The sequence below is a fragment of the Simochromis diagramma genome, unplaced genomic scaffold (genome assembly GCF_900408965.1).
Source record: "Simochromis diagramma unplaced genomic scaffold, fSimDia1.1 OVJJ01000753.1, whole genome shotgun sequence".
Lineage (NCBI taxonomy): Eukaryota > Metazoa > Chordata > Actinopteri > Cichliformes > Cichlidae > Simochromis > Simochromis diagramma.
Window position 1 is genome coordinate 9,378,390 of NW_024387523.1, and position 10,855 is coordinate 9,389,244.

Sequence of the window (10,855 nt, forward strand, 5' to 3'; positions counted from 1 at the left end):
ATCCCCTCTCGGTGCTCCCTGAGCAACCTGTACAGCAGCACCTTGCTTTCAAAATGCACGCTCGCTATAATGAAACATAGGGGTGAAAATCTCTCTGCTACAGCACCGTGGAAAAGCGGACAATGTGCTTTCATGTAAGCAGTTTCTGCTGTGAGGCTACAGTTAGTAAAACCACATGAATTTTTATTTTCTTTAATTTTAGGATTATAAACAGCAGTAGTTTTGTTTTATTTCACATATATATATATATATATATATTCATTCATTACATATATATATAACAACTTATAATATCTTAATTAAAAGCACACAAAGAGGAGAGAAAATCCATCAAGTTTATTCTGCCTGTGCTCCTAAATGCTGTAAGAATTATAATAATTAAAGGAGACCTATATTAGCATGTCCCATTTTTGGATAACATTTGAAGGTGACCGTGTTTAAAGAGGTTTTAATGAGAAGTTGAAACAGTTCATGTAACTTTTTATAATTCATTACTAATAAATTTATTAAATACAGAAAACAATTTGGTTACCTTGCAGCTAAGTATGTTTTTTTCTTATAGTTTTTCCTTCTCGTTGGTAAAAATGATAAATATTGGTAATGGATCAATAAGTATTTGATCATTCCTGTCAATCCAGCCCCTAAAAAACTGTACTCATAAATACACACTGAGCCACCCTTTAAATTGCAGAGTGTCCCTTAAAAATATTGTTTGTTAAAGTCGTTTCAGGTGTTGCACTCTATCTTAGTAGCCTAAAAATGTATTACTTACAGCCTAAGTGATGAACCAAACTCAACTTGAAAGTTGTAAGATGTCAATCAAAACCAAACTATTTTTCTCAAGTAACAAATACATACACCTGAGGTGTCAGACTTATTTCTTTCCGCCGCAGCTATCCTGACAGCAGAACAATATAGCACCTTAAATTTTTGTAAAAACATTAAGTCTCGATGCCAAATTTGAAGTGAAGCTGAAGGTTTAAAATCACCAGAGACATCTCATCATGGACAGAGAGTTGAATCTTGATTGCTTGTTGACAAGTTTGTCCCCGCTGAGATCTGCAGGCAGTCAAAAGCATCTTGTAAAGTGTTGTGTACCTGTCAGGAATGAGCCTTGTTTTGGAAGATACAGACGACATAATTCATCAGGCCGAGCGAGAGGCTCTTGAAGAATGGAGAAGTGACAAAGTCGATTCTTTTGAGAATAATGACGGCTGCCAGCGTTCTGAATGGATGGAGTGTCTTTTAGGATCTATCAAAGCTTTTTTTCCAGTGATGTAAAGCCCACAGGTGTGATGCACTGCACCATCGCTAAAGATATTTATATATAGGTGTGTCACTAAGGGGGAATCCTATCATTTCTCCACTCCATAGTTTAATTTTTGAGCGAGTGCTCCACAGGAACTTTCCAGTTTTTGAGATGTCTTTGTGACCAGAGATAGTGCGCGTCTACCTGCTTTATATTTATTACAGTGTCAGTTTTTTCAGCATATTAAAAATTACTTTATATTATGTAATTAAAGACCTGAGTCTGTGCCAACGTATGTGAATAAAGGGTGAATCTGTGTAAGTGTTTTTCTCAGAGAAATCTCGAGGCAGCAGATTGTGCGCGTGTTTGTGCTGGAATTTAAATATGTGCCATTTAGCACCTCAGAAAAAGTAAATAGGTTACACTCGCGGTGCTGTGGTTGCTCTCACAAATTCCTCATTATTTTGAACTATTCCTGGGTTGGGTTGCCAGGTTTGAATGTCAAATGTCGTATTTATTTCATCTTGAGTTGAGCGGGAAACCACTGTCATGCGGTTGGGTTTAGACCCTTGGACAGTGTGACGAGTCTCATTCACATTCTGTCCAAACCTGACATCATTTGCATGAGAATAAGAGCAAACTCTGCAAACGTGACATGTCCCAGACAAGGGATCACAACTTGGCTGTCATATTAGGCCGGTAAATTCAGGTGACACGGATCCTGTGTCCTCATCTGGGCCAACCTGACAGTGGTTCATGTTCCCTGCTGTCTTTTTCTGAGGAGCTTTGTGAGGGGGGGGGTTGCTTTTAATCAGCATGACGAACCCTGCCACCCCCTGCGCGCACGCACACTCAAACACACAAGTGAGAGTGGGCATATGCTGAGGGGCAGTGGGCTGGCCGTTGTGCCATCATTAGTCCAAGCGTACACGGTAAGCTTCTGACACATGTCGAAGGAGCTTCATTCGACCTACAGACGATGCATCCACATTATGCAAAGGCAGCAGTGTCTATATGTGCAGCGCTACTGTCAGAGGCTTGAAGAACTGAGGGAGGAAGTGCAGGAAACTGGGGGAAGAGAGAGGGGAGGCGCAGATCTGGGGAGAGAGAAGCCACAAATCAATAAGAGAAGTGCAAGAATCAGCTTCAAGTAATGACTATGAGCAACAAAGTCATCGTTCTCAGGCTAAAAAAGATAATCTTTCATGTTTTGCATGCAAATTAAATATTCTTTTTGCATAAAATTACAAAGCGAAGGATATTTGTGTTTCGGGAATGTTCAAAAACATACATGTAAATGAAAAAGAGGTTCCCTTGCTTTAAGTAAGTAAGATTATGATTCGACTGCAGCCTTTTTTTGTCATCATGTGAGATTTGTTTGAGCATTTTTATCAAAAATAACAGTGTTTTTTTCACCTGTGCCCTCTGGCATTTTAATGACTCACTCTGAGCTGGACTGCTTTCAAGTTAGAGACACAGTAGGGCGTGTGTCAGCACTGATCACGTTCTGGAGTGCTGGAGTGCTATTGTCACTGACTCAGTGACGCCTGCTCTGCTCAGTCACTGGAAAACCTCGAAGTTGTTGTTATTGGTATATTTAGGGGAGTTAGTTTGATGTATCTACAATCGTTTTATGTGTCAGAACATAAGAAGAAAAATCATCCAGTCCATGCCAGGTCTTAAAATGATGTAAATATAAGATCAGATAAACAATGTTATATTGGACACGTTATACCATGACACTATTTAATTAACAAAAATTAAGTCAAAATGCAGAAGTAATTTGTGAAACATTAGGATAGTAGCAAGGTCCTGCTATCAAATGCACTTGAAGAGTGTGCATCTCTATAAAAGTAGATTATTTTATCTGTATTATATCTTTTAACACAATGCCAAGGAGAAAAGAACTTCTCAGTGATTGCAGAAAAGCAATTGTTACTACCCATCTATCTGGGAGTCATTATTTACAAACAATTTAAAGTCCATCATTCATCACTGCAAAAAATTATGGTGGAAAACATTCAGGACAGCTGTCAATTATCCCAGTAGCTGTCGCAGCAAAGTCACCTCAGGGTCAGAATGTCCAATGCTCAGAAAAACTGCAAAAAACCCAAGACATACATCTCAGACTCTACAGGCCTCAGTTAGCATGTCAGCTGTTAAAGTTCATGAAAGTACAATTAGAAAGAGACTGAACAAGCAGAGCTTCTTTTGAAAGGTTGTTAAGAGGAAGCCTCTTCTCACTAAAAAGAACATGGCAGCACAGTTTGGGTTTGCAAAGCTTCATCGATACAAACTACAAGACTTCGGGAACAAGGTCCTTTGGACGGATGGGACCAAAGTGGGGATGTTTGGTGATAATGCACACGGTAACGTCTGCAGAAAACCAAACAGTCAACTGTCAAGCATGGTGGTGGAGTGGTGATGATTTGGGCATTTTATGTTGGTTTTTTTCTTGGGTTTTTTTGTTGCCACCCGACCTGGGCACCCTCCCATCATTGAGTCTGGAGTCAAATGTGAGGCATTCTTTCTGAGGGCTAAAGCAAAGTCGTGACACACGACAGTGATCCCAAGAACAGCAGCAAATCTACAACAGAAACGCTGAAAAAAAGCGATTTGAGGTTTTCCAGTGACCCAAAGTCCAGACCTCAACCTGATTGAAAGTCAGATACGCATTAACGAATCCCCACAAACCTGAATGAACCAAAGCAAAGTTGCAAAGAAGAGTTGGTCAACATTTCATTCAAGTCATACAGAAAACTTTAGTTCAAGTTATTGCTGCTAAAGGTGAATTATGGGGTGACCAGAGGATTTTTATTTATTACGTCTTGACACATAAACCTTATAACACTGAGCTGAATATACATATATATTTATTTTTTGTATTTTTCAAATGTTACTGCAGTCTTTTTCTCCTAATAGTCCTTTCTATTTTAAAAGCAACAACTATATTTAGTTTTTTTTTTTCTTCCTATCTTCCCCTTGACTGGGTACAGCTGAGTTGGTGCTTCAAACGCAGCTTTAGCATTTCCTCTGTGTTACAGATGTCAGGCTGCCTTTTATTCCAGCAGACACTGATAATTTGGAAGTCTTAGTTTTGCTGTGTTTTAAAATTATTGGCTGACTTAAAGGTTAACAGTCATCTCATCAGATGAATATGCACTCTGTTCTCAAGACAGACTGCTCCTGTCTGTAGCGACACAGAGGTAAAAGTTTGAAAGAGTCTTGAAGCACAGGGGTCATAATAAATTATCATGTCATCTGTGTTCCTCTCCCCTGTCTTCAAAACGCTGCCCAAAGACTTACAAGTCTTTAGAAGATGTGTTAATAGAATAAGTAACAATCCACTTAATGCCCAAAGTGATATTGAGGCATTTTTGCAAGTCCACAGTTGAGATTCTGCTTTCATTGCCCACGTCAATATCATGATTTAGTACCAGGCCCTGCCAGTCCTTTGTCACTTGGGCACTGCAATCTTTCTCTGTCAGTTGCCAGGGGGAAGGACTGAGATTCAGTTTTTCCAATAAAGCTAAATGCATCGCCAACAGCGCATGGTCCAATAGCTCATGAATATGAATATACATATAAATAGACAAGTTGAGGAGGCGGATGGATGTTGGCCTGTCACTTTTGCCTTGCCTAACATCTCCACCGAGGGTAACTCATGTCCTGGATCCGCAACACAACCGACTTCCTGCAAAGTCACAGCAGGCCTCCCCCATTCTCTCTTTTACTCTTTTAAAAGCACTACATATGTTATATCTCTGTTTTTATTTTCTAGCCCCAAATTAAGTTGCTATCACTGGCAAGTGTTTGACATCTCTTTAATTAACAGTTATCCAACAACCATGATCGCAGCAGAAATGAGAGTGACAGGGAACTGAAGGGAGGGGGTGGGCGGTGGAAGAGCGGTGACGAGCGTGGACATTGCACTAAACTGAATTATACGATGAGCTAGTTTGGGGAGCTGAGCACACCCACATAGCTGTTTTAGCAAAGAGGACTGGCTGCATAAGGGCAGATTTAATCTGAGGCCATTACAAGTCAAACGAGAGATCGAATTTGAGATGTCTATCATGTGATATGAACTCTATAAACAGCACTGCTGCAATCTGGGGACACTGTGACTGTAAACATATCAGTGTGGTTTCCATTTTTAAGCGAGTTTGCAGTCTCATGGCTTGCTTTTACCTCGTTTAAATCAAATTAAGTGATTAGCTTAACTGTTGATGTGTTTGACTCTCACACCACTTATTTTTGCTTCTTATTTTTTAGTGGTTTCTATGCAACAATAGCCTCCACAAGATGTAACCATTGTAACATCACCTATTGGTTTGTGGACTAAAGATGTGTGTTTGGCATTTCAGCCGTCACCACCTTGTTTTTTCTATTTTTTGTGAGTGGGTGAATTTGGCCTGGAGAGGGAAGCACTTTAAGTAGCTAGTAGAGAAGGGCAATATAAATGCCTCGCTATTTCATTCTACATTTGGTTTAATTCTGCTTTATTTATATAGCACCTAATCACAACAGCAGTCACCTCAAGGCCTTTATAACTTAAGGTAAATGTCCTACAACACTACAGAGAAAACCCCAACAATGAAACAGACCCCTTTGAGCAAGCACTTGGCAACAGTGGGAAGGAAAAACTTTCTTATAACAGGAAGAAACCAGGCTTAGGGAGGGGCAGCCATCTGCTGCGGCCAGTTGGGTGTGAGAGAAGGAAGACAGAACGAAAGACACGCTGTAGAAGAGAGACAGAGATAAATAATATAATAAGATCTGTGGAGTTGTCACAATAGAAAATGAACAGGATGGCAACCTCCTCACAGCTATTACAAATCAGTGATTGCGCTGCGATTTTATTCAATTTCTTGCATTCAGGGACCAGCTACAAGTGGTCGAGGTGACTAACTAGTTGGTTGAGGTTGAGCTTGCCTCACCCTCAACCTTTTTGTGACCACTATTTACAAGGTGCTTGCACTGGTCATCTGGCGGGATGTCTCCACACAATCGTGCTCCGATTGACTGTAATCACAATCAGACAGATTGGCGAAGGTTTGCAAATTATTGCAAAAACTTCCAATTATAAATGGAGACAGACAGCCAACACATCACATTCAGAGCACCAATCTTCTACAGTGCGTGTCTTTGCAATAGCGGACTCCTCTCAACTTGTTGTTTTCTGCTTTATTTGGGGAAGATGTGGCTCAGGCGGTAGAGTGGGTCATCCACCAATCGGAAGGTCAGATACTGAACGGGGGTAAGATACTGAACCCCGAGTTCCTCCCAAAGCATCCATCAGAGTGCAAGCGAGCGAATGTTAGTCAAAGTGTTTATATGTAGAATAAAGTGCTCGCACAAAAGTGTGTGTGAATGAGGAATGAGGCTTGTAGTTAAAAAGTCCCCTGAGTGGTCAGTTATAGTAGAAAAGTCGTAGTCAGTGCCATTTTGCAGCAACTACGTCACTATTTGTGGAGTAATTTCTATGAGGTTCTGGCCGGACTCTGAATGTAAGTATAAATGTGAATTTGTGTGCACGTACACATCAGCACATTTGCAATTTTTTCATCACAAATAATTGCCAAATTACTACAGATTTTATGTAATGATGCATAACATAATACAGTTTTGTGGATCAGATCTCTTTTTTTATTAATGCTCCAGAGTTAGCCACATTAACAGAGGACTGTGGAACCTTAAGAGGCATTTGCAGTAAGTGGAAGATCCACATTTCCTTCAACCACTCCTGATCAGAGATGGGCCGATTACTTTTGTCAAGTAAAGAGTAAAGTAAGGGAGTACTATTGCAAAAAAGGTAATTAGATTACTGTTACTTTACCGTAAGCACGCTGCGTTACTGCGTTACTGTGACGTAAGCGAGTGCGACGTTCATGGCAACAGCTGTGTGCAGATTAACAATGGATAATATATCGAGTGCGGGAGAGCATATGACTGTGCAGCGTTTAATGCCTGGAAGTACCTGACCTTACTTTGAGTTTGATTCCGTAAAAAGTGACAAAAACATTAGCGTCCGCTGTACACTGCGTGGGAAGAAAACTTCTTTTTACAGCGAAAAAACCCCCAAAACTTCCGAGCAAGCACCGAGTGCGCTGCCACATAATGGGAAAAATTCACAGAGAAACTCGCAGATTCTTCCACTGACCACGGCACACCTGCACCAGGGTACACCTCCGCCTGCCACACTCCTGCTATACAGGTGAAAATAGAGCAACAGGACCGCTGAATCTTTGATTTTATTTATTTTCTGCTGTGTTTCACTTGCATTTATTTGAAAGACTGAGTGGAAACACAAAAAGCTGTTTTATTTTATGTGCTGGAATGTGCAGAAAATAGGTTTAAATGTTAAACAAATTTAGGGGATAAATCATGTTTTAAAAAGTAACTAAGTAACTAATTACTTCTGAAAATAAGTCATCAGTAAAGTAACGGGATTACTTTTGGGGGGGAGGTAATCAGTAATTAGTTACTGATTACTTTTTTCAAGTAACTTGACCAACACTGCTCCTGATACAGAATATATATATATATATTTAATTATAATTTTAACACATTTAATGATCAGTGCTCAGTTAATACAATAAAAAGTGAATCTTGCACTTTTATCAAAATGAATGCAGGTGATACGCTATCTGTATACTTACCTGTGAATAAATCTTTTTTTTAAATTTTATTTTAATAATTTGTTGGTATAATAGGACTATTGTGTGTTGTTGCTTCCAGTCAAGTCAGCTGCAGTCATGAGCCGTTCTTTTTTATTTCACTCAGCTTCTCAAACATGACTCCTGCTCAGCCTCGTGCGCTGTGGAAAATGTCATTTTGATGAATGAAAATTAGTAACCTTAGATTTACCAAAAAGCTTAATTCAAAGCTTTTTGATCTAATACGAGACCCACACTGTTTTGAAACTGATCGATTCTCACTTGAACTTTGCCTTTATGCATAATGCAAACATTATTTCAATTCAGTGTTCAGGAATTACGCTCTGTGTAACACAGACAAACACATTCTTGTTCTTAAAACTAAACCAAAGTCTTGCTGCATGCAAGATAAAGTCCTGTTACTTTTGTGGGTTTTCATTTTGGAGATTCATCTTGTCTTATCTTCTAACTAAAATATGAAGGTTATTAAAAATTGTATCTGCTGGTGCATAATTTGAAGAGTGCGGTTTCAAGCATTCTTCTTGGGGAAACTACAGTTATTGCTCTTGTCACACCTGTCCAAGACACAATGCACGGAGCAGCTCTGCTTTGTTTGTCAAGATACTCACCAAACTCTGCTCTCCAACTCCTGGTTTAACTCCCACACTGTCAGGTATCTGGCTTCCTTCTCCACCGCCGTGGGAGTATTAACGTATGACATCTACAATGGCCCTAACACAACACGCAGAGATTGAGTTCCTCATGCTGCCTGTACGCAACTCTTCTTACCTTCACTCTGAGTTAAGCCAACCCCAGTGCTGGGAAAGAGATGTGACAAAACCAGGGGGAAGGGAAGTGGGAAATAAGGCAGAGCCAAAGCCGATCTGCCACTCAGCGACAGGCGTTTTGACAATCATAGGCTGTCATCACGTTCTGATCAGACCTGTCAGCAAGAAATGCGGCAACAAGACAGCACTGCAGAAGGAACATCCACATGCCCCCCACCACCCCACCTCCTCCCCACAGCCCTCCTTACTGCACACAGATATTCAGAGTTGTGTTATTTATGTACACACACATCATACAGAGACATGCAAACACATCAAATGTGTCAGAAAGTGCTAGGTACCCTAAGAATAAAACAGGTTTGGTTACCGAGCGTAGAGTGAAGTGGCTGCGCTCTGCCAGTGCCGCAGGGATGTCCAGAAAACCCAACGTGATGCCACACTGTGTCTTTCCACAGTGACAGCTGGGGAAGGAAAAGTTTTTTTTGTTGCCTTTTTTTTCCTTCCTCAGCTAGTTAAATAATTTCAGCACTGAACGGCGCACAGGTAAAATTCTGACAAACACTCGGGCCCTATCCATCTTTTTAGCTGTGTCGTCCTGCTGTAGAAATATTAAAGTGAGAGTAAATTACATTGAAACATTTAAGTCGCTTGTTAAAGTAGTCCGCCTCCTGCCAGCGGCGTAGTGTTTACTGCTAAAAAGCAAGAAATCGGCAGCAGTTTGAAAACAAAATGGAGCTATAACGGAGAAAAATTGAGAGAGTGCCATTAAACAGATCCAATTATTATTCTCTGTCCAAACAGAAACAGAGAAATGAAATAACATCTGTCATGTCATCTGCCAGTCAGGGAAGCCAGGCTGCCATCTGTGTGAGTGATGGGAAAGGAAAGTGATCTCAAATCGTTTTTCATTTTTCATTTTGAATTATTTAAAGACACAAAGTGGGAGGACAATGTCTCACTTGTTTTAAGGAAATGTGATTTTGGATTTCTGTTCACTGTTGTCCCAGATATATTTTTAAGTTTTAGTCAGAGATCGTTTTATCTAAGATTTCAAATATTTAATATGAATGTTATGTGTTTTTGTTTGTAAAGAATTAAATATGGACCAAAAGACAATCTAACTGGATTCTTACTTATTTGTTCCTAAACCTCTCTGAAAAATGCAGAACGCAGACTGAAATATGAGCTAACCACAATCATGCTAAGAGGTGTAATAGTGCATATACAGCATGGGAGCTACTCTTGATTATATGTTGTTTCTTAAAGATCAAAAAGGTTTTTTGCCTTTGGGAGGAAAGTTTGCCGCAACTGAGAATGAAGGAAGTGCCTTAAAGATTCGTTTTGAACACAGTCGCTGCCCAGCTGCATTTGGCTGTAAGCCTGCCTAACTTGCCTTTCTTTGCCAGTTTAGCGGCAGGTATCAATTTGCAACGAGTCCGGCATCACATTACAGAGCTTTGTTTAACATCAAGAGAGAGTCTGTCCGAACACCCCATTCATTAGCTGTACATCTGTTACTGCTTATGATCAGCAGAACGCCAACAGCCACTAAAGCTGCAGTACTGAGAGACATCAGAGAGGCTTGACTGGCAGCTGTCAGCTTCACAATGACTGAAAGTAAATGTTAACGCCAGCTTCTTCTACAGTGCAGTGGATTCACTGATGATGATGATGATGATGCACTAGATTTAGTGTGTAAATCTTTTACCTTTATAGTTTTATTTATTCATTGATTGAGCCAACAGTCAAAATGATTATGTTGCTAAATTACGTGTGTATTCACCTGGATATCAGCTGTTGTTTTTCACTTTTTTTTACTCACACATGACCGTATTTGGACACAAGGGGAGAGCAGATAAGTTAGTTTATCTTATCTCCAAAGTGCATCTATTACTGATGCTACTTCTGACTGGTTAAAAACAGACTCAAAACGAAATGTGGCAGGTCCTGAGACTTGTCAGCCACCCTCCTGGAGGCTCTATTCTGCTCCAGAAACCTCTGTGATTGTTTAGGTCACCACCAGTTTGGTGTGGCCGCCTGCAGTTTGTATGGACGACACCAACTTGTCTGCCGCATTAACCAACTGCTCACAGAGTGATGGTGAAATGTGAAAAAATGCAAACAAGAAACATCGAGTGTTCATCTTCAGCGTAAAAGTT